This window comes from Salvelinus fontinalis, chromosome 12 (genome assembly GCF_029448725.1).
Source record: "Salvelinus fontinalis isolate EN_2023a chromosome 12, ASM2944872v1, whole genome shotgun sequence".
Taxonomy (NCBI): Eukaryota; Metazoa; Chordata; class Actinopteri; order Salmoniformes; family Salmonidae; genus Salvelinus; species Salvelinus fontinalis.
This window is the reverse complement of record NC_074676.1, coordinates 2,575,310-2,599,666: the sequence shown is the minus strand read 5'-3', so window position 1 is coordinate 2,599,666 and position 24,357 is coordinate 2,575,310. Positions and strand designations below refer to the sequence as shown.

General features: G+C 42.7%; 1 pseudogene; it reads right to left on the bottom strand.

Moving 5' to 3' along the window:
- Window positions 1-2,171: 2,171 nt before the first annotated feature.
- Window positions 2,172-7,562, bottom strand: LOC129867670 (zinc finger protein 862-like; annotated as a pseudogene).
- Between the last annotated feature and the right edge of the window lie 16,795 nt (window positions 7,563-24,357).

The window sequence follows — 24,357 nt, the reverse complement described above, 5'->3', positions numbered from 1 at the left end:
TATTGAGATTAAAGTCTTAAATTTTGCTGCAAGATATGACTTGCCATAATTATGTTTTCTTCAAATTATGTAACATTATCTTGAAAAAACATATTTATTTCCAGGTTTCTCTTTTTCCCAGTGTTTCCAGGTTGTTGCTCTCAATATCACACCTTTTTTTATAGAAAAACAACATGGATGTTCTAAATCTACAAAAATACTTAAAACCACATCAGAAGTCCACTTTTGAGGTATGTGAAAAATCGGAGAAATTTTGATTTTCGAGAGTCTAGTTACCCTTTAATCAAGCGAGCACCTAGCAAGAGGCTGTGTTTTAGCGGTGTGTTGTAGCGCACCTGTGATGGTAGAGTTTGCAAAACAAATACCTATAGGATTGATGAAAATAATCAGATCATTCTGCCAGGTGAGGCTACTAGGCTACTTTGCAGTTTTTGGGAAAGCCTTTCCATCTACCAGAAGACTGTTTTCATTAACATCATCACTAACTGCTACACAAAGTGGTAGACACTTAGTGACACACACACACAGACAGGTGCATTCTCATTGCCTCCAGAAAGTTGCAGGAAACACAAATCACTGATGCTTTCTGTTCATGTCTTATGATAAACTTGGGGAAATGTATACATTTTCAATATTTAGTTGATGCCCTACTTAAAGGTCAATACATTATATGGTTGAATTACATTGTAATGCCTGGATTCCTTGAGGGCCCTGATTATTATATTTGGACCAGAATGCTCTCCACTAGCTACTGTTCCTGCAGTGATGATTCACCATCTTAATCTAATGTTTTCATCATTTATCTGCAGATAATCGCCAAAAAAACCAACCAAAATTAGGGAGCCAAATGAACGACTCTCGCGGATGCGATTCGATAGGCGACACTGACTGACAAGACGTTCCTCCCACTTAAACGTCATTGTCTGGCAAGCGCCGACATCCTAGGAAATCTTTCGGTTTATTTGTCTCGATGCGATATCTTGGACATATAACCACGTTGCATGATTTATGAATGCCAAATGGACATAGGAGATTGACTTTATTCCGTCAGTTTGACACCTTTCATAAACTAGTCACCACTTGCTGTTCAGTTGATAATCACTGCACAGTAAATAGCCTACTGTGCGCCACGATTGCGCGTAGCTGGCTTTGTGAAACACAGAAAATAAAATACCGGGAGGCGGGACAGACAGCAGACAGCATTTCCCTGTCATCGCTCGCTTTGTTTCTGATAGGCGCATATCCCATCAATAGATCGCTAAAAAAATATATTTGTAAAAATATATTTGAGATTTGAGATTCTTCAAAGTAGCCAACCTTTGCCTTGATGACAGCTTTGCACACTCTTGGCATTCTCTCAACCAGCTTTATGGGGTAGTCACCTGGAATGCATTTCAATTAACAGGTGTGCCTTGTTAAAAGTTCATTTGTGGAATTTCTTTCCTTAATGCGTTTTAGCCAATCACTTGTGTTGTGACAAGGTAATGGTGGTATGAAGAAGATAGCCCTATTTGGTAAAATACCAAGGCCACATTATGGCAAGAACAGCTCAAATAAGCAAAGATAAACTACAGTCCATCATTACTTTAAGACAGGAAGGTCAGTCAATCCGGAACAGCCGATGTTATGATGAAACTGGCTCTCTTGAGGACTACCCCAGGAAAGGAAGAGCCAGAGTTACCTCTGCTGCAGATTATACATTCATTAGAGTTAACTGCACCTCAGATTACAGCCCAAATGTTTCACAGGGTTCAAGTAACAGACACATCTCAACATCAACTGTTCAGAGGAGACTGCTTGAATCAGGCCTACATAGTCAAATTGCTGCAAAGAAACCACTACTAAAGGACACCAATAAGAAGAAGAGACTTGCTCGGACCAAAAACACAAGCAATGGACATTTGACAGGTGGAAAAGTGTCCTTTGGTCTTGTTAGCAATTTATGTTATTCTTCAATAACACAAACTCCAAAGAAAATAGGTTTATTCAGAGAGGACAAATCAAGATGTTATGCTGGGACGCAGATGTTCCCACTGTCCTCAGCTTTTCCCCCCAGAACAAAGGACAGGATGCCACTTATAACCCCCCACTTTCTGCAGGGACCCCCGGCTCTTGTCACAGCAGACGGTGGAAGTGGGCAGGACCCTGACGACTTGGAGGATGCGGTTAAATCATCCCACTCCAGACTCATTGTACAGACCAATGACACCGTGGCCCACATTGCACACTTCGCTCTGAGTTCAGGAGTGACATTCCACAGATTCTGAACAGATTTTGAACTGAAATCCAACTCCTATTTATAATTCACTATTGACCATTAGTACTCTAGTTTTTAGTCCTCTCATCAAACTTTGCATTGTGTATTTATTTTCAAAATATTCTTACAGTCTGATTAGTTCAAATTTGAGATTTTTGGTTCCAACCCCCATGTCTTTGTGAGACGCAGAGTAGATGAACTGATGATCTCCGCATGTGTTGTTCCTACCGTGAAGCATGGCGGTGGTGGTGTGATGGTGCTTTGCTGGTGACACTGTCAGTGATTTATTTAGAATTTAAGGCACACTTAACCAGCATGGCTAGCACAGCATTCTGCAGCGATATGCCATCCCATCTGGTTTGCACTTAGTGGGACTATCATTTGTTTTTCAACAGGACAATGACTCAACACACATCCAGGCTGTATAAGGGCTATTTGACCAATAAGGAGAGTGATGGAGTGCTGAATCAGATGACCTGGCCTCCACAATCACCCGACCTCAACCCAATTGAGAGGGTTTGGGATGAGTTGGACCGCAGAGCGAAGGAAAAGCAGCCAACAGTGCTCAGCATATGTGGGAACACCTTAAAGACTTTTGGAAAACCATTCCAGGTGAAGCTGGTTGAGAGAATGCCAAGAGTGTGCAAATCTGTTGAGAGTGAATAACTGTTGCCAAATCGGCTGAGAGTGAATAACTGTTGCCAGACTTCTCCTCAAACCAGCTGTCCAATGGTCGCTTGCCATCGAAGTTGGCCATGGGTGGCCCGTTAACCGCAAGGGTCAGTAGGTCATTCATCTGGTCCAGCGTCAGCCTTGAGCAGTTGTTCTTGCGCACTTTCTGCAGGGACCCCCGGCCCTTGTCACAGCAGACGGTGGAAGTGGGCAGGACCCTGACGACTTGGAGGATGCGGTTAAGCAGAGGGAAGCGCTGCTTGTACCTGGAGATTTGACTGACCACCTCCTTGAAGCCGTTCATGCCGCAATAGTCAGCTTTGAGGTCCCTCCACTCCACCAGCAGGCTGCCCCGAGTGCCAATTCTGTCCCGCAATGCCTCCCGGACAGCAGAGGGAATCGCTTCAAGGTGGTCAAAGATAAGCAGGATCTCTTCCTCCCCAAAGGCTTGCAGGTCATCCCTGTTGCGTGGCCAGGTGGTGAGGTCGAGCACCCGGCACGCCTTGACCACTGTGCGGCTGTGCATGTCGAGTCGCTGGGACAAGATGCCCTGGCTCTTCTGGCAGATCTTTTCGCGGATGGATTGGAACTTGGACTCTGCGACCCGTAAGTTCTTCAGGTCTACACCATTGAAACTTTCGCGGAAATTATCCTCAAACTCCTGCAGGTACTCCCCAGGGCAGTCCACCAGCTGACCGACATCCTGGATGGCCTCTTCGATCTTGGCATCTACCTGAGACACCAGCAGGTAGTCCCCCTGGAAGATGAAAGCAAGGCATGAAAGGACAGCGATGACATCCAGGAGAAAGTATATTAGCTTGACAGACTGGTAATCCATGAGGTACTGAAGTAGGGTCAAGGCGATGGCTGCTGCATCTGCCCTCTGCGTTTGGCTGCTAATATCCTTGAGGTGCGCCACCACCTCCAGGTAATCTTTGATAAGGGCGATCAGGACATTTGGCTCCCCTATAATCCAGCGGACAGCTCGTATGTCTCCCAGGAACTCTGTCTCCTCAGACAGTGTGGGGGCGGTAGTCCTGAGCTCGGCCATCATTTGAGGAGAGTACCGGTAGAAGCTCAGCAGCTGTTTCAGGTTGTTCTCCAGGTCCTCCAGACAGGACAGCTCCTTCCCACTGATGGCATCCAGCACCTCCAGGTGAGGACGATGGATCATGACCGGTAAGCAGAGGATCCAGGGGAGCATCTTCCGTAAATCAATGTACATATTTGCTCTCAAACTGGAGGAGATGTTGGAGCCATCGAGCCCCAGACCAGCCAGCAGCATGTCCTGAAGCCTCAGACCAAGCACAGCAAAGGCCCGATCAATTGGCCTGGAGGTAGCCATCCACACTGCCAACGCTCAGCCTCTGCAGGGAGAGAAACTCTGTGGCAGGGGGTCCCTCGCTGGTGGTGAACTGCACATAGACGGCAACGGTGTCTGACAGCAAGTCTTCGCTCTGCCCGTCCATGATGACACTGAGGAAGGGTGACAGGCGTATCCTCTCTGCCAGGTCTTCCTTAAGTGCCCTGGCAATATGGTGGATGAGGGTCTGGCAATCGCTTTCGTTCATATACTGGTAGACTACCTTGAGCTCGCATTTCTTAAGCAACTCGGCCAGAGCTTGCAGGTCTGAGAAGGGACGGCCTTCCAGGGCCAGATGGTAGGCAGCATTGAACAGCAGCAGCATGTTATGACACATCTCCTCGGTCTTCCCCGGGTGCATGCGGAGCTTGTATAGCTGAAGGCACTTCTTATGTAGGTTGCTTTGGCTGTGCAGCTTGATGGTGTGGATCTTGAACTGCTTGGAGCCGATGATGAAGGCGGAGGTGCGTGAGGACTGGACGGTGTATTGGCGACAGACATGACACCACATCTCATTGAGCGTTGATGAGTAGCGTAGGAACCAGAACTTCTTGAGCCATTCCTGCTTGAAGCGACGTATCCGCTGTGCAGTTCCAGCCAACAGCTTGGAGGAGTCGTCAGCAGCCACCATGAGGTCAGCAGTGATGGACTCATCTGCAGATTCCACATCCTGATCATCCTCATCCAGCAGCACGGGAATAGGGGTTATAGCCTCAACTGCTGAAAATAAATGGATATAACATAAATATAATTTAAAAAACACCTCAGCAATGCAATACTGTATGCAACACCTGAGAAACAATTGAAGATTTTCTTCCTATTTCTGGAATTTGATCAGACTAATATCCTACCAAATCCACAGAATAACGGAGATTTCCAAAATCCAGCCAGAAATGAATAATTTAAATAATTTGTTTTAAATCTATAAAAAGACATGTGCAAGCATGTTTATCTATTTTGAATCCCCTAGAATATACACACACACAAAAACATTCACGGCAAAATCTAAAGCAGGAAATCACTGTGACAATTATTTCACATCATTTAATGTTAACTCACAAACGGTGTTTAACTCAACTTCTTGTTTTAGTTAGCCTAACTAAAAATAATGAAAAATGCTTTTCTACTGGTAACGATGTGGATTGTGATATGGGGCATCCACATTTTAATTGAAGGTGAATATAGAAAGTACAGAAAATGTCACATCTGAAATGTTGTGCTACAAAGCAGAGGAACAATCTCACCGAATAACCCTTGTCACAATGCGCCGTTTCTCTATATGACCTACCTTGGAGCTCATCTATAGGTGCGAGCTCAGGGTGGAGGGGTACCTCCACCTGCTCCCCTCCCCTCAGACAAAACACCTCTGCCTCCAGCTCCCGAATCCTCCTCTTCAGCTTCACACAGTTGGGGCAAAACGAGGTGGAAGGCCCATAATGAGTCTGACCAGTGTCGTCTTCTGAATCCTCCACCTTCAGACACCGAACATCAAAGCCCCCATCTAAGTGCTCCGATGGGTGGAGACTCAGACCTGGCACTTTGCATTCCTCCTGGGCCAAATACGACTCCCCACTCTGGGAGGTGAGTGTGGGGTGGCTGTAGTGGTGGCTGACATGTTGAGCTCTGGCCCGCCTCAGGGAGAAGGTGCTATTCAGGGGAGTTTCCTGGCTCTTGGAGGCCTCCAGAGAAGCTTCCAGGACATCTTTGAAGATCAGGTCGATCTTCTTTTTCTTGGTTTGTGGTTGACCGTCCCCCTCCTTGCTAGTGTGCTTGCTGAAGCTCCGCCTCCCATGCAGAGCTGACCTGAGCATGGGTCCTTTGGTCTCCTCCTGGGCCTTGGATTTCCCAACAGTAAACAGGCCTGCAATACAACAGTGTAGAGTTAGCTGTGTGGAAGTGTAAATGTATGCCTGTGTAAAGTAAAGCTATCTACTAGTAATACGACAATGGATGTGATATAACATACAGCAAAAGGCTGTATCACAACTGGCCGTGATTGGGAGTCCCATAGGGCGGCGCACAATTGGCCCAGCGTCGTACTGGTTTGGCCGGTGTAGGCCGTCATTGTAAATAAGAATTTGTTCTAAACTGACTTGCCTAGTTAATTAAAGGTTAAATAAATAAAAACCGCCTAACTCATTTGAATAAAAGTGTTGACCACTGTCATTAACCTTTTACACTCGTGAGAATTGGTCTATATGGATACGGCTACATTTAAAATTTTGTTACAGAAGATGTATAAGCATGGTAACAATCGAAAGGGAACAGCTTGGAGATTATGGGGAAATTATAAGACCAAAGTTGAGGACACAACAGTTCACCTGACACAATACTGAATCCAAATATTACACTGTTGATTTTATGTGCATTGTACATTTACTGTACTTTGCTGTATTTGTTGATAACAAAATCTGAAAATATTCTGGATACATTCAGTAACATAAGAATATTCCTGAAAATGTGGGGTAGGTGCAACATAAGACAAAACCATTACAAGGGTTTAAGTGAGAGAACTAACTGGTGTCTCCAAGTGGCCACACACCTCTCTTAGGTGTGCACAGTTCCTAAGTAATTTCAATGCACTTTTATGACTCAAATAAGTCTTCAACTACACTGAACAAAAATATAAACACAACATGTAAAGTGTTGGTCCCATGTTTCATGAGCTGAAATAAAAGATCCCAAAAATGTTTCATACGCACAAAAAGCTTATTTCTCTGAAAAGTTTGTTTTTTGTTTACATCCCTTTTAGTGAGCATTTCTCCATTGCCAAGATAATCCATCCAACTGACAAGTGTGGATTATCAAGTAGCTGATTCAACAGCATGATCATTACACACGTGCACCCTGTGCTGGGGACAATAAATAGCCACTCTAAAATGTGCAGTTTTGTCATACAACACAATGCCACTGATGTCCCAAGTTGAGGGAGCTTGCAATTGGCATGCTGACTGCAGAAGGCGTCGTGTGGGTGAGCAGTTTGCTGATGTCAATGTTGTGAACAGAGTGCCCCATGGTGGCGGTGGGGATATGCTATGGGCAGGCATAAGCTACGGACAACACAAACAATTGCATTTTATCGATGGCAATTTGAATGCACAGTGATGAGATCCTGAGGCCCATTGTCTTGCCATTCATCCACCGCCATCACCTCAAGTTTTAGCATGATAATGCACGGCCCCATTTCGCAAGGATCTATACACAATTCCTGGAAGCTGAAAATTACCTAGTTATTCCATTGCCTGCATACTCCCCAGACATGTCACCCATTGAGCATGTTTGGGATGCTCTGGATCGACGTGTACGACAGCGTGTTCCAGTTACCGCCAATATCCAGCAACTTTGCACAGCCATTGAAGAGGAGTGGGACAACATCCACAGGCCACAATCAACAGCCTGATCAACTCTATGTGAAGGAGATGTGTCGCACTGCATGAGGCAAATGGTGGTCACAAGATACTGACTGGTTTTCTGGTCCACACCCCTACCTTTTTCCCCCAAGGTATCTGTGACCTACAGATGCATATCTGTATTCCCAGTCATGTGAAATCCATAGATTAGGCCCTAATGAATTTATTTCCTTATATGAACTGTAACTCAGTAAAATCTTTGAAATTGTTGCATGTTGCGTTTGAAAGCTTGTCATTTGAATGCTTGTATTGCCAACATGATTAGCTAAGTTATAAAATGTGATCTTACAGTGTTAGGCGTTCACAAGCAAAGGTTGGAACCGGTTCAGGGAACAGAACAGAAAACCAGAAAAAAACAATTATTTAAGGAACAGAACCCGAACCGAAAGTGATCTATACTGTTCCAGTGACTGGAATCTCTTTAGTCTACCAGACCAATGCAATAGCCAGGTCACCTACTGCACTACTAATGTAAATACAGTGTATAGCCTATTTACTTAACTCCTGTACTGTTCATAATAAGTCTCTATAATTCTATGCTGCTATTGCATTGTATTCGGTTTTTCCACTCACTATGTACAGGGGTAAACAATGTTCATGATACTATTTACTCTTATTTTCTTTTTATCTGCATGCCTCTTTTGTACTGTGTTTAATTTTTGTTTAAATTATTTCTAGTATTACTATGTCACTTATTCGATTGTTCCCTTTTCTCGCCATTGCACCATGTGAGAAGCCTGCAAGTATTTGACATTTAAAAAAAAATCTGATTTTAATTAATTGTCATGACTTGTGGACCCAGAGGACCAGGACTGGCCCTCGTTATCTGATATAATTTTGCAAACACATCAGTTAAAGTAGCCTTTTCCGCAAATTTTTATTCAAATGTTCAAATAAACATGCCAGGACAACAACGTCTCCCTCAACGTGATCAAGACAAAGGAGATGATTGTGGACTACAGGAAAAAGAGGACCGAGCACACCCCCATTATCGTCCTAAAAATTGTCAGACTCCACCCTAGTCATAGGCTGCTCTCTGCTACCGCACGGCAAGCGGTACCGGAGCGCCAAGTCTAGGTCCAAGAGGCTTCGAAACAGCTTCTAACCCCAAGCCATAAGACTCCTGAACACCTAATCAAATGGCTACCCAGACTATTGCTCGTATCCCCCAGAGACTTGTCCGTACATTAACATCCTCCTATCAGGCTGCAAACACGTCAGTTTCCTCCTTAATCCCACCAAAGGGTCCGATTTCAAATATGCTTTTCAGCGAAAGCACCACAAACGATTATGTTAGGTCACCACCAAACCACAATAAGCACAGCCATTTTTCCAGCAAAAGATAGCAGTCAGAAAAAGCAGAAAGAGATAAAATGAATCACTAACCTTTGATTATCTTCATCAGATGACACTCATAGGACTTCATGTTACACAATACATGCATGTTTTGTTTGATAAAGTTCATATTTGTAACAAAAAATCAGAGTTTACATTGGCGCGTTATATTCACTAGTTCCAAAAACATCCAGTGATAGTGCATAGCCACATCGTTTCAACAGAAATACTCATCATAAATGTAGATGATAATACAAGTTATACACATGGAATTATAGAGAATACCTCTCCTTAATGCAACCGCTGTGTCAGATTTCAAAAAAACTTGAAGGAAAAAGCAAATCATGCAATAATCTGAGACGGAGCTCAGACCAATAGCCAAATTAGCCGCCATGTTGGACTCAACAGAAACCAGAAAATACATGATAAATGTTTCCTTACCTTTGATGAACTTCATCAGAATGCAGTCCTAGGAATCCCAGGTCCACAATAAATGCTTGATTTGTTCGATAATGTCCGTTATTTATGTCCAATTAGCTACTTTGGTTCGCGCCTTCGGTAAACAATTCCAAAGTCAGAAACCTCCACTATAGCGTGACGAAATGTCCAAAAGTTCCGTAACAGTCAGTAGAAACATGTCAAACGATGTACTGAGTCAATCTTTAGAATGTTGTTAACATACATCTTGAATAACGTTCCAACCGGAAAATTAAATTGACTTCAGAAGAGCGATGGAACGGACGTCCTACTCATGTGAAGGCGCATGGTGAATGCGTGATCAGCCCGTGGAAGTGATTACTCATTCCTGTCTCCTTCGGCCACCCTTCACATTAGAGTCATCAGACAAAGTTCTGTTGACTGTTGACATCTAGTGGAAGCCGTATGAAGTGAAAACTCATCTATATCTCGCAGTCATTTCAATTGAGACCTTGGTTGAAAATCTGACACCTCAGAAACAATTCAAACAGGAAGTGGAACTTCTCAGGTTTTTGCCTGCCATATGAGTTCTGTTATACTCACAGACATAATTCAAACAGTTTTAGAAACTTCAGAGTGTTTTCTATCCAATATGAATAATGATATGCATATATTCGCAACTGGGACTAAGGAGCAGGCCGTTTAATATGGGCACCTCTGTGCACCTTTCATCCAAGCTACTCAATACTGCCCCTGCAGCCATAAGAAGTTAACTCGAATTAATGAGGGGGGGAGGGGGGGCACCGGGAGAAAAAATAAATAATAATAATAGTAACATTTTTAAAAATTGGGGAATATATGCCTACTGTCTTAATAAAACACAATTCCCCACCACCATTTTATGGTGTCTAGCTACTTCTGGATATTGTGTACAGCAGGGGTAAACAAGACTGGTGCAACAACCGGATTGGCTGAATGCTGTACACAATGCATTAGCCACCCTAGCATTTTGTTTATTATTTTATTTTTTATTTAACCTTTATTTAACTAGGCAAGTCAGTTAAGAACAAATTCTTATTTACAATGACAGCCTACCAAAAGGCAAAAGGCCTCCTGCGGGGACGGGGGCTGGGATTATTATTTTTTTTTAAATATAGAACATAACATACATCACGACGAGACAACACAACACTATAAAGAGAGACCTAAAATAACAACATAGCAAGGCAGCAAAACATGACAACACAGCACGGTAGCAACACAACATGGTAGCAGCACAAAACATGGTACAAACATTGGGCAGACAACAGCACAAAGGGCAAGAAGGTAGAGACAATAATACATCACACAAATTAGCCACAACTGTCAGTAAGAGTGTCCATGATTGAGTCTTTGAATGAAGAGATTGAGATCAAACTGTCCAGTTTGCATGTTTGTTGCAGCTTGTTCCAGTCGCTAGCTGGAGCGAAACTGAAAAGAGGAGCGAACCATGGATGTGTGTGCTTTGGGGACCTTTAACAGAATGTGACTGTCAGAACAGATGTTGTATGTGGAGGATGAGGGCTGCAGTAGATACCTCAGATAGGAGGGAGTGAGGCCTAAGAGGGTTTTATAAATAAGCAACAAAATGGTGTTTTATTAAGAGAGTATATTTTCCCAATTTTCAGGGGCAAGCCATTAAAGCTAGTTATGGAGGAAACCGATGCCTTTGCAGCCCGAATGGAGGATGTTATATGTACTCGCTGGTCGTGGAGTGTTAGGAGCAATGTTCACTCAAATAAAATTCGCCACTGAGCAAATTTCAGGGCTACTGAGCACAAACGTGAACGTTGTCAAAATTCTGGGCAACCTCTGGCTTGCGTTTACTGTGAACACTGAGGCTGTACACGCTCTAAGTTACAGTTTTAGGCCTACATTTGATCATAATGTAGGCCTACCAGAGTGGCCTACCATAAAAAAAATATGAAGAAAAATGCATCCCATAACATTTTAACATGGAAATAGCTGTTCTATCATTCAGCCTACAGTAGCAGCAAATGAGTGGTGTTCAATGTAGGCCTACATTCCATGAGACTTTTGAACAAAAATGCAGGGCTTGACAACCTGTTAATCCATTTGTCCTTAAGACAAGAAGGTGACTGAAAATGTTCTGTTTGATGCAAGAAACCACTTTACGAAATAAAATTCATTCAGACAAATTATGCTACCCTCTGCCTATTGGCTACTTAACTTATTCAAGCCTGTCTCAAAATACAACACTGCCCCTTTAAGACATAAAAAAGCTATTTTACGTGACTCGCTTTTCAAAGATGGCTAGAAATGCAAACGTGTTGTGCTCTTGTAGGAAGCAACCACTCCCCATGGTTGACTAGAAATTAGCTATAACTGGGCTAATAACTCACTAACTAGCAAAGAATATTAACACATGTGCACAGGTAGCTACATGCAGCTCTAGCTTTGAACGCAAAACAAGCGCATATACTCACGACCGCTCATCCTGTAAACACAGTCCAGTTCAAAGTGAATGGCAGATCCATATGGCAATGGCTATTTGCGTAAAGGCCTACTGCAGCTCTGATTGGTTATGGCGCACCAGTCTGTGTAGAGTACATGCCTGAGTTATGCCTGTCAATGCAATCGAATCCTACTCCAATGACCTCTGTCTACAAGAAAATCTCTTGCACAGTTAGTTCGTTTTGTTTCGGTATGATACATTGAAAGTGGCTAATATTGCAATGATTTGAGAGCAATTCCCACAGTAGAGTGAAACATTGATAGAGTTAACTAAAAGAGGAAAACTCTAGAAAGTTGAGTGAAGTTCAATCTCGTGCTTCTCTGCGAGGGGTGATATTTATTCTGTGAGAGGGGAGCTGCGTGCAGTTTAGAGGGAACATTGGTTCGGGGTGTATTTCCGGCTATGCTATTTGCATTGGGACACCAAAGACCAGACCAAGTTTACTTTGTCAGTCAAACTAAAATGCCAAAACAAAACCATATAAGTCACACCTTAAATCCATCTATGATAGCCCAATAATCAAGGAGACTGACTTGTGTCCAAATCTTCACATTTTTACTTTCGCTGGGCTTCTAACAACATGCGGGATTGAACGGCCAATAACCAAACAGTGAATCGGGGAGACCGGGGCGGTTGTGTTTCATAGGTTGGTTTTCACAGTACTTAGTCTGTTCTTCCCAATCTAGAGAGTGCTTTGTAGCCTAATAATTGTTGACTACTTTGCAAGAGGTCATCCACCTACTCAATTCATATCTCAAAACATTGAGGTGAGGGGAATTTGTGAGTTTTTATAAGAGGTGAAAGTAAAGAAAATATGTCTTGGTATTTTCATTGTTTGAATTATGGGAGTAGGATATCGACACTGAACAAAAATATAAACTCAACATGCAACAATTTCAAAGATTTTACTGAGTTACAGTTCATATAATGAAATCAGTCAATTGAAATGTCTTAGGCCCTAATCTATGGATTTCACATGACTGGGAATACAGATATGCATCTGTTGGTCACAGATACAAACACACAAAAAAAGGTAGGGGCGTGGATCAGAAAACCAGTCAGTATCTGGTGTGACATATCCTTCGCATAGATTATCAGGCTGTTGATTGTTGGCTTTGGAATGTTGTCCCACTCCTCTTCAATGGCTGTGCAAAGTTGCTGGATATTTGCGGGAACTGGAACATGCTGTCGTACACCGATCCAGAGCATCCCAAACATTCTCAATGGGTGACATGTCTGGTGAGTATGCAAGCCATGGAAGAACTGGGACATTTTCAGGTTCCGGGAATTGTGTACAGATCCTTAAGACATTATCATGCTGAAACATGAGGTGTTGGTGTCCCGTTGAATGGCACGACAATGGGCTTAGGATCTCGTCATGGTATCTCTCTGCATTCAAATTGCCATCGATAAAATGCAATTGTGTTCATTGTCCATAGCTTATGCCTGTCCATACCATAACCCCACTGCCACCATGGACACTCTGATGATGTCAATGTTGTGAACAAACAGCTCACCCATACAACACCCTACAAGCTGTCTGTCATCTGCCCGGTAGAGTTGAAACCGGGATTCATCCGTGAAGACCACACTTCTCTAGCGTGCCAGTGCCAATTGAAGGTGAGCATTTGCCCTCTGAAGTCGGTCACGACGTTCAAGACCCTGGTGAGGACGACAAACACGCAGATGACTTTCCCTGAGATGGTGTCTGACAGTTTGTGCAGAAATTCTTCAGTTGTGCAAACCCATATTTTCATCAGCTGTCCGGGTGGCGTGAAGAAGTCAGTTGTGGAGGTCATGTGCTGATGTGGTTACACATTGTCTGTGGTTGTGAGCCAAGTTGGACATACTGCCAAATTCTTGAACATTACGTTGGTGGCGGCTTATGGTAGAGATTCTCTGGCAGCAACTCTGGTGGACATTCTTGCAGTCAGCATGCCAATTGTACACTCCCTCAAAACTTGAGACATGTCGTGGTCATTTCCTGTATTACTAAATGAGGAGAATTATAAAGCACACACCAGTCAGAGTTATACTTAAACGTCATCTTTAATTATATGAGCTTCAACAAAGCCCGTTGACTCTCAGATCAATTCAGTGTCGATAATTAATTCTGAGTGCGCCTATAAAAGAATACCAGTATCTTTTATAGCCAAGATACACCCCTCTCAACTTACATGACGAACCACAGATCTTAGGAACAATTCACAAAGAAAGACTTACTTGAGAGAGGAGTATCCCATAGCCAGATAGCATTAGCTATAAATTATCGTTCAGTTTGGTCTCTAAGACGAGGTTCTAATCTCGTTCCTGGTACTTCATAGTACAAAAACATTATCTCATCCACTGGCATATATCAATTGTCAACTTTAGATACTCCCATCTCAAAAACACCCCACTCCTGGACAAGCTCACTGAGGGGAGTGACTTGCGCACAGACATTGTGGAGCCAAGAGATAATTGGTTCCCCCTTAATCATCCCTTCACATGGTTTAACAGATACAGTGGGGAGAACAAGTATTTGATACACTGCCAATTTTGCAGGTTTTCCGACTTACAAAGCATGTAGAGGTCTGTCATTTTTATCATAGGTACACTTCAACTGTGAGAGACGGAATCTAAATCAAAAATTCAGAAAATCACATTGTATGATTTTTAAGTAATTTATTTGCATTTTATTGCATGACATAAGTATTTGATCACCTACCAACCAGTAAGAATTCCGGCTCTCACAGACCTGTTAGTTTTTCTTTAAGAAGCCCTCCTGTTCTCCACTCATTACCTGTATTAACTGCACCTGTTTGAACTCGTTATCTGTATAAAAGACACCTGTCCACACACTCAATCAAACAGACTCCAACCTCTCCACAATGGCCAAGACCAGAGAGCTGTGTAAGGACATCGGGGATAAAATCGTAAAATCTTAGTCTTCTTAGTTAATCTTAGTCTTCTGAGATCTCTTTTCTTTGAGGCATGGTTCATCAAGCAATGCTTCATGTAAATAGCAAACTCAGATTTTGTGAGTGTTTTTTATATTGCAGGGCAGCTCTAACAAAAATCTCCAATCTCGTCTCATTGATTGGACTCCAGGTTAGCTGAGTCCCGACTCCAATTAGCTTTTGGAAAAGTCATTAGCCTAGGGGTTCACATACTTTTCCCAACCTACACTGTGAATGTTTAAATTATGCATTCAATATAGACAAGAAAAATACAATAATTTGTGTGTTATTTGTTTAACTTTATTAGGGTAGGGGGCACTATTTTCACCTCCGGATGAAAAGTGTGCCCAAAGTAAACTGCCTGCTACTCAGGCCCAGAAGCTAGGATATGCATATAATAATAATGTAGATTTGGATAGAAAACACTGTAAAGTTTCCAAAACTGTTAAAATAATGTCTTAGTATAACAGAACTGATATGGCAGGCGAAAACCTGAGAAAAATCCATCCAGGAAGTGGGATGTTTTTATTTTTGTAGTTTTCTATTGAATGCCATTACAGTATCCATTGACTTAGGACACAAATTGCACTTCCTATGGCTTCTACTAGATGTCAACAGTCTTTAGAAATTGTTTCAGGCTTGTATTGTGAAAAATGAGGGAGTAAGACCAGTCTGAATGAGTGGACCCTGCAGTGTCCCAGAGGTTTTTTCATGCGCACGACCGAGAGCACGCCTTTCTTGTTTTCCTTTTATATTGACAAAGCTTTTGTCCGGTTGAAATGTTATTGATTATTATGACTAAAAACAACCCGAGGATTGATTATAAACATAGTTTGACATGTTTCTACGAACTTTACTGATACTTTTCGGATTTTTCGTCTGTCTGTTGTGACTGCCTTTGAGCCTGTGGATTACTGAACAAAACACACGAACAAAACTGAGGTTTTTGGACATAAAGAGGGACTTCGAACAAAACAAACATTTATTGAGTAAATGGGAGTCTTGTGAGTGCAACCATATGAAGTTCATCAAAGGTAAGTGATTAATTGTATCACTATTTCTGACTTGTGTAACTCCTCTACTTTGCTGGGAACTGTTTGTAATGATTTGTCTGTTGGGCTCTGTTCTCAGATAATCGCATGGTATGCTTTCGGCGTAAAGCCTTTTTGAAATCTGACACCGTGGTTGGATTTACAAGAAGTTAGTCTTTAAACCGATGTATAACACTTGTATGTTTTATGAATATTTATAATGAGTATTTCTGTTTTTGAATTTGGCGCTCTGCAATTTCACTGAATGTTAGCCAGGTGGGACGGTAGCGTCCCACACCCCCTAGAGAGGTTAAGCACACTGTGTCTGTCTATTGTTGTGACTTAGAGGAATTTATGTAGAAATCCAGGTAATTGCAAAGGGTTCAGATACTTTTCTTGCAACTGTATATGTTGGAGTTCAGGCTTTATTTGAAAAGTTTAAATAGGAAATTGCATGAATTGCATGAATGTTGACCAAAAAGGCTTTTCAGTCAATCATATTTCATGGCTTTTAGAATGAGCTCACAGACCTTGAATTTTCACTCACATCTGTCCCACAGTATTAGTTGTGAGATGATGTTATTGAAGCAATACAGACTATGCGTTTTGAGTTTTGTTTGTGTATTCTACAGTCTTGTAAAGATAGGGGGTGACTGGGACAGACAATGTAACATGCATAACTTTTTTGGAAAGGTTTTCATAAACATGAACCTTACATCAGATCATCTTGAAACTTACGCTGTAAAGCTAACTTTCATCAAGGTTTTATATGGTAAATAATTGGTTTCTCTCTTTTCATTGCCAGTGTCCTTTTTTTTAGCATGATGATATTTGTAACATCAATAATGGTTGTGGATGTGATTGGACAAAGAATTGTTCTTTATGGAGTCGGACGGAAGGATATACTCCAAACACCCGAAAAGGCCCTCATCCCTGTCATTCGCTGGAGAAAGAAACAGAGATTTTGCGGAAAGAGATCGAGGTGCCTTGTGAGGATCAGGTGACGAGTGGCTAATCTGCCTTTCGTACTGTTAGCCAACATTCAATCACTGGAAAATAAATGGGATGAACTGAAAGCGCGTATATCCTACCAACGAGACATTAAAAACTGTAATATCTTATGTTTCACCGAGTCGTGGCTGGACGATGACATTAATAAACACACAGCTGGCGGGTTATACACTTTCGGCAAGATAGAACCGCAGCCTCTGGTAAGGCACGGGGCGGTCGGCCTATGTATATTTGTAAACAACAGCTGGTGCACGATATCTATGGAAGTCTCGAGGTTTTGCTCACCTGAGGTAGAGTATCTCATGATAAGCTGTAGACCACACTATCTACCTAGATAGTTTATCTGTATTTTTTGTAGCTGTCTACATTCCACCACAGACCGATGAGTGCGGTTTTAGTGCTAGCAATGAGCTGTATACCGCCATAAGCAAACAGGAAAATGCTCATCCAGAGGCAGCGTACCTAGTGGCCGGGGACTTTAATGCAGGAAACTTAAATCAGTTTTACCTAATTTCTAATCAGCATGTTAAATGTGCAGAGGGAAAAAAGACTCTAAACCACCATTACTCCACACACAGAGACGCGTACAAAGCTCTCCCTCGCTCTCCATGTGGCAAATCTGACCATACAATTCTATCCTCCGGATTCCTGTTTACAAGCAAAAATGAAAGCAGGAAGCACCAGTGACTCGGTCTATAAAAAAAGTGGTCAAATGAAGCAGATGCTAAACTATGGGACTGTTTTTCTAGCACAGACTGGAATATGTTCGGGGATTCTTCCGATGGCATTGAGGAGTACACCACATCAGTCACTGGCTTCACCAATAAGTGCATCGATAACGTCATCCCCACAGTGACTGTACGTACATACCCCAACCAGAAGCCATGGATTACAGGCAACATCGCACTGAGCTAAAGGGTAGAGCTGCCGCTTTCAAGGAGCGGGACTCTAACCCGGAAGCTTATAAGAAATCCCACTATGCCCCCCAACGAACCATCAAACAGGCAAAGCATCAATACAGGACTAAGATCGAATCGTACTACACCGGCTCCGACGCTTGTCGGATGTGACAGGGTTTGCAAACTATTACAGATTACAAACGGAAGCACAGCCGAGAGCTGCCCAGTGACACGAGCCTACCATACGAGCTAAATAACTTCTATGCTCGCTTCGAGGGGACTAACACTGAAACATGCATGAGAGCATCAGCTGTTCCGGACGACTATGTGATCACGCTCTCCGCAGCCGAAGTGAGTAAGACCTTTAAACAGGTCAACATTCACAAAGCCGCAGGGCCAGACGGATTAACAGGATGTGTACTCCGAGCATACGCTGACCAACTGGCAAGTGTCTTCACTGTCTGATTCTGAAATACCAACATGTTTCAAGGAGACCACCATAGTCCCTGTGCCCAAGAAGACTAAGGTAGCTTGCCTAAATGACTACAGACCCGTAGCACTCATGTCTGTATAAATGAAATGCTTTGAAAGGCTGGTCATGGCTCACATCAACACCATTATCCCAGAAACCCTAGCCCCACTCCAATTTGCATACCGCTTTCATTGTTCTCATGTTCTGAGCAAGGAACTTAAACGTTTCTTCTTCAACACTTTACTTTTGCATTATTTAAACCAAATTGAACACGTTTCATTATTTATTTGAGGCTAAATTGATTTTATTGATGTATTATATTAAGTTAAAATAAGTGTTCATTCAGTATTGTTGTAATTGTCATTATAACAAATAATTTAAAAAAAATCACCAACAGACTAACATGGTCCAAACAAACCAGGACAGTCGTGAAGAGGGCACGACAAAACCTATTCCCCCTCAGGAGACTGAAAAGATTTGGCATGGGTCCTCTGATCCTCAAAAGGTTCCACAGCTGCACCATAGAGAGCATCCTGATGGGTTGCATCACTGCCTGGTATGGCAACTGCTCGGCCTCAGACCGCAAGGCACTACAGAGGGTAGTGCGTACGGCCCAGTACATCACCGGGGCCAAGCTTCCTGCCATCCAGGACCTTTATACCAGGCGGTGTTAGAGGAAGGCCCTAAAAATTGTCAAAGACTCCAGCCACCCTAGTCATAGACTGTTCTCTCTGCTACCGCACGGCAAGTGGTACCGGAGCGCCAAGTCTAGGTCCAAGAGGGTTCTAAACAGCTTCTACCCCCAAGATATAAGACTCCTGAACATCTAATCAAATGGCTAACCAGACTATTTGCATTGCCCCCCCTTCTACACTGCTGCTACTCTGTTATTATCTATGCATAGTCACTTTAATAACTCTACCTACATGTACATATTACCTCGACACCGGTGCCCAAGCTATAAGACTCCTGAACATCTAATCAGTACCCTGTGTGTATAGCCTCGCTATTGTTATTTTACTGCTGCTCTTGAATTATTTGTTACTTTTCTCTTACTTTTTTTTTTTTTTAGGTATATTCTTAAAAAACTGCATTGTTGGTTAAGGGCTTGTTAGTAAGCATTTCACTGTAAGGTCTACACCTGTTGTATTCAGTGCATGTGACAAATAACATTTGATTAGATGGATATTGATGTATCATATCGTAGCTTCAAAAGCTTGTGCAACCACACACTGTGTGCTTAGTCCCGACTCCAATTCTGGGGATGTATTCTTCAGACTTTTACGGAAGCAATTGTTGATATCTTGTTCTAGCTAAGATTCTGTTGGAAAATATTTGCTGAAATGCATTTCTCATACATGGCAGTACTATTTCTTAGATAGAAAGATCAGAAGAGTGTTTCAACAATCTGTGAATAGTCTTGGAGTGTTTATTATTATTTATTTTTAAATGAAAGCCCCCCCAAAAAATATGCAGACTTCATCCAGTGTCCTGAAAAGGGGATTGCAAGTGAAAAAGAGCGACCTGGCACTTCTTATTTTACGGGTTTGTGACTCACTGACATCGGCCCCGGTTAGAGGGTAATAAAGCAGCCCAAGAGTTAAAACATAGGAACTTTATTTAAACACACTAAAGAAGATGAACACGGGGATGCACGTGAGGATGGTTCTCTGAAAGGTACAGAGAAAGGAATAATGAATATTCACATACAGGCTAGAATGGATAGAACAGAGAAGTGAATGGACATGAATGAGCTATAACCATGTAATGGCATAGAACTACAATAGCACAATATGAAGGACTCTATATAATACACTGCAGCAATAAACAGTAGGCTATTACACAGAAATACTATCTAATAAGCATGTATTACATAGTAGAGTAGGCTAATGACTAGCATGTTTGCTAACAAGGAATAAAAACAGCAGCGTTAGAAAGGACTGTATTTACATGGCGTTAAGGTACCTAAAGCAGAGCTACAAGTAAATGAGAGAGCAGAGATATAGGATATATTGGCACGGGTTTTGTTAGGCATGAGATGAAGTCGAACACAGGTTGAGGGCATTATCACTTTTATACAACGGGTTACCAACATATTCAAATAATGATTGACATATTGTCATTAAAAAAGTTATTTAGATTAATTTATTCATACTATTTCATCCTTCCACAGGATATAGTCCCGACACAAATCTAGGATTGCTACCCAAGCCGGCTGGTCGTTCGTTCTATTGGTTCGGTTGCCAGAGACGCAGCCCAGTCGTTCAGTCTTTTTGTTCTGTATCTATGGACGCGACCAAGTCGTTCGTTCTAAATGTTCCATTGCCATACTGGCTGGCAACATTCTTATCCCTTGCTTGCTAGCTACAGCTAACTTAGTAAATGTCAAACAGTGCCAGAATAACAACAGTAGCTGCATTTGCATGAGCTGTTTTCTAGTGAAATTTATTTGGATGTATCCATAACAATGAGCTAATGATGCGCGATTTCACCTGGCATAGAAAATGTGCTCTCTCGTCAGGTCACTGTTGTTCAGAAAAGCTAGCCAACAACACAGCTAACACAATCACTTCAAACTAAAGCTGGAAAGATTGAAAACTAACTGCACTTCGTTTTACCTTTTTTTCCATTTCCATTTCTTTGTATACATCCGTAAAAAAAATATGCCAGTTGATTTAAGATTTCGACTGGCTGAGAAATGCTGCCTGCCTGTCTGTCTGTCTCGTCCCGATTCCCTGACACGTTCAAATTTGAATATTGAAACAATGTTGCAAAGTCGGAGAGACAGACCGCAATGTTTATACAAATCTCTGCTGTTGAAAAATAAATGTTAGTCTAAAAAAAATGTGAGATAATGTCTAAATGCTTTTTATAGTGGAGATCAAGTTTATAAATTGCCTGGCTTGGCTGATGAGAAAGTGGATTGCGCTGTCAGATGGAACAGAGTAAATAGGCATTTTAACATCATAGATTTAACCGGTGGTAACTTGTAGAAAAGACACCATCTGGAATGCAGTTTTAACTAATCAGCATTCAGGATTAGACCCACCCGTTGTATAATAATTGTTATAATTGTTATAAACTTCGAGCCCTGAATGCTGATTGGCTGAAAGCCGTGGTATATCAGACCATATACCATGGGTATGACAAAACATTTATTTTCACTGCTCTAATTACGTTGGTAACCAGTTTATAATAGCAATAAGACACCTCGGGGGTTTGTGACATATGGCCAATAAACCACGGTTAAGGGCAGTGTCCTAGCACTCCGCGTTGCATTGTGCGTAAGAACAGCCTTTAGCAGTGGTATATTGGCCATATTGCTTAATTATATCATGAATAGTTTAAGACGCATACAGAGCCAAGATAAACAACTACAGCTTACTTTGTGTTCACACATCCCATGCACATACCTCTACCTACGATAACAGTCAGGCTCAGGGCAATATTTATACCCTTGCAGGAGCATGCATCAGAACTGTCTGACCAGTGCAGGGCTAGCTATGAGCATCTGACCAATCACAGAATGCGTGATCAGTGCATGGACAGAGTGTGGGGTTCATGGGGAGAGTCTGATTGGCTGAAGCTACGAGCCAGGAGTGATCGATATCTCTCAGGCGAGGAGGAGGCTAGAGTACACGGCGTCAGCCAGATATAAACACCACCACACATGCTGGAAATGTTTCCCACAGCACCCTCGGCAGGAGAACTATGTAACAGCCACCCTTAAATATGTATGCAGCATATTTACAAAAATAAAGAATTCCCCTGACGGAATGTCAGTAGTGCTGGTCCCCGCCCACCATGTGTAGTTACCCCATGCAGCCACTCCATCAGCTGCAGGTCAGGTACAGCCAGGGGACAGAGGGCTTAAGGTGTCCATACGGATAACACGTTGAAGTAGGGGCAGCCCACTGTAACAAGTCAGGTGCCGGGTGATAGGGGATCCCTCATAGAGGCGAGCCAAGTCCCCAGAGAAATGAGAAACATGGTCGGAGATTAAACAAAGAATGGTCGGACAAAACCAAGACTGAACTCTTTGGCCTGAATGCCGAGCGTCACGTCTGGAGGAAACCTTGCACCATTCCTACAGTGAAGCATGGTGGTGGCAGAACCATGCTGTGGGGATTATCTTCAGCAGCAGGGACTGGGAGACTAGTCAGCATTGAGGCAAAGATGAACGGAGCAAAGTACAGAGAGATTCTTGATGAAAACCTGCTCCAGAGCTGTCAGGACCTCAGACTGGGGTGAAGGTTCACCTTCCAACAGGACAACAACCCTAAGCACACAGCCAAGACAACGCAGGTGTGGCTTCGGGAACATCACATGAGAGACCTGAAAAAGCTGTGCAGTAACGCTCCACAGCCAACCTGACAGAGCTTGAGATGATCTGCAGAGAAGAATGGGAGAACCTCCCCAAATAACGGTGTGCCAAGCTTGTAGTGTCATACTCAAAAATAATTAATGCTGTAATTGCTGCCAAAGGCGCTTCAACAAAGTACTGAGTAAAGGGTCTGAATACTTACTTAATATTTCCGTTTTTTATTTTTAATAAATTAGTAAAAAATTTGAAAAACCTGTTTTTGCTTTATCATTATGGGGTATTGTGTGTAGATTGGTGAAAGGAAAAAAAATATAATCAATTTTAGAATAAGGCAGTAACCTAACAAAATTAAGAATAAGTCAAGGGGTCTAAATACTTTCTGAAGGCACTGAATATTACATTTCATCCATTTATGATTTATAACAGGGAAGACGACGAAACGGGCAATGTTTCGCTTTTCAATAAAACCTGTCATGTTGGTATAAGAACATTGTTCTACTTTATTTTATCTTTTAACTTTATTAAGTTATATTCTGTTAAGATTAATTACAATAATCGAAATGTGATTTTGAGCAAGGTGGGTGGACGTCCTAATGCGTTATGTACCCAATGCATATGGATGTCCGGTAAATTTCTCAAAATCTCCGGAAAATTTAAATCTTGCCGGTCAATTTTCCTAACAGAAATCCTGGTGCGGCAGTGGTTCCCCCAAAGAGGCGGGCCGTGCCCCAGCAGAGGAGAGGCCTGGCAGCATTGGTTCCCCAACGGAGGTCTGGTTTGTCCCCCAGTCACGTCAGGGGTTGAGAACCGTGGCAGCACGACCAGGACTGGAGCTGGGCCCAGGTCAGGGCTGGACCGATAATCAAAAGTAACAGCAGACCGGTTCGGTGCTGCTGGAGTGTCCCATAGAGCAGGGACTGGCAGAGAGTCAGAGATAGAAAGGGTGACGATGCTGGAGTCACATAGGCCGCCCGAGCCGGGGAAAGGGTTCTCCCATACTCCACAGATGTGGAGGGGGAATCGGAAATTACATCTGGTGTGGGCTCAGTCTCTGTAGCAGGCAACTCCCGAGGACCAGCAGGAACCGAGGACCTGACGTGTCCCTGCCCGGTCTCAGTCGCAGCCGTGCCTGACAATGGTGCCCAGGCTGGAGAGGCAGTATAGTCACACCCGATGGTCACAGACACACCTGGCAATGGTTCCGAAGAAACAATTTATTGCGGCTGTCCTCCATATGACCATGGCATGTTCTCCACTGCAACCTGTTGGAGAGGGCTCACCTGACAGGATGAAGACCGGGATCTGGTCTTTTGTTGCATAATGTGAAGAAGACTGTATATTCTGTTCAATACAGGCAAAACATGCTTCCTGTACTCCATATGACGTAAGCAGTGATGTCTACGGCACTGCAACTCCCTGGTACCCCAACGTAGAAGAATAATCCACACACTGGGTTGTTGGGGATGCGGCCCCACCTGTTGCTGAATGGTATCCCACAGGTATATTGTCTAATTTGCATATTTCAGAGAAGTTGTAATACAAACAAATATATTGTTGTCTAGATTCAACTGGTAAAGTTTCATTTTGATATACACTACCGTTCAAAAGTTTGGGGTCACCTAGAAATGTCCTTGTTTTTGAAAGTTTTTTTTTTTTTGTCCACTAAAATAACATTTTGATCAGAAATACAGTGTCGACATTGTTAATGTTGT